Below are 1,408 nucleotides of genomic sequence, written 5' to 3' on the forward strand. Positions count from 1 at the left end.
TGCCTAAAATCAATTGAATTCCTAACTTTCTGCATCAAGACACATAGTCGAGCAGGGCACAGTGGCTCGTGCCTGTAGTCCCAGCTACTCCGGAGGCTGATGTAGGAGGATTCCTTGAGCCCAGGAGTTCTAGGTCTGCCTGGGCAACATAGCAAGACCCCACCTTAAAAAAAAAAAAAAGAAAAACCAAAACAAAACAAGATTTGGGCTTGGAAATTTCCAAGCAGGTGTTTATCATTATCAGCCAAAGGAAAATCCTAATTCTTTCACTGCACCACATTAACTTCCTGGTCAACTTGTCTGGATGAATTAATTGCAAATTGTTCCTTTAATAAATAACAAAACAAATTGACTTTCTGTGTGGTGTTAGGAGAAGAGCTCACTAGAGAGCAACAGGCCTTCCCCTAGTGTTTATAGTTCGCTATCCCATCCTCTTCCTTGCTCTCAGCTGATGGCTTCTCTCCTACTTCACAGAGAAGATACAGGCCATTGGACAATAAATTCTTCAGCGTCCTACCTTCCTGCAACCTACAAATTTATCTGCAACCCTGTTGGTTCTTGTTTTCTCTGTATCCTCTCAGTGGTGTTACTCTTTCTCTTCTAAGGTGATTTTCTCCACATATACTCTAAATCAATGGTTCTCATGGCGTGATCCCTGGACTAGCAACCTTAGCATCACCTGAAGATTGTTAGAAATGTAAATTCTTGTGCCCCATCCCAGATTTACTGAATCAGAAACTCTGAAAGTGGGGCCCAGCAATGTCTGGTTTCACAAACCCACCAGGTGATTCTGATGCATACTGAAGTTTGAGAACCACTATTCTAAATCCTTGTTATTCAAAGAGGGGCCCATGGCCTGGCAGCATTGGCATGACCTGAGGGCCTGGGGGCTTGTTAGAAATGTAGGCTCTTGAGCCCCACCGCAGACCTCAAGGATCAGAATCTGCATTTAATAGGATCCCCCTGGTGAGTCTAAGGTACCCAGGCAATGGTTGTGCATGGTAAAGTTTGAGAAGAACTGCTCTAGATAGCAACCTCTTCTCAGGGACGTCCATTTTTTCCTCTCTCTTTTATTTTTCCTACTTTTTTAGATCTTTCCTGTCAGCATTTTAATAATGATTATGTCTCTTCAATATTAAAAACATTATTCTGTTCACTTTTTAGCTACTTCTCTGTCTTCAATTCACAGACAAGTTTCTCGGATGACTTGCTGATACGATAATCAAAGTCTCTTTGTCATCATCTCACTCATTCCTCAAGCCCTATCAGCCTAACTTGTCCTGACCACCCTACTGGGACTTCTTGGGCAAAGGTATTAATAATAAGTAATCCCTTTGTGGATAAATCTAATGGACAATTTTCAGTCATAAATTTACTTGACCTCTCTATAGCACTTTTTTTTTTTTTT

This window comes from Propithecus coquereli, unplaced genomic scaffold, assembly GCF_000956105.1.
Source record: "Propithecus coquereli isolate 6110/MARCELLA unplaced genomic scaffold, Pcoq_1.0 Scaffold291, whole genome shotgun sequence".
NCBI classification, from domain to species: domain Eukaryota; kingdom Metazoa; phylum Chordata; class Mammalia; order Primates; family Indriidae; genus Propithecus; species Propithecus coquereli.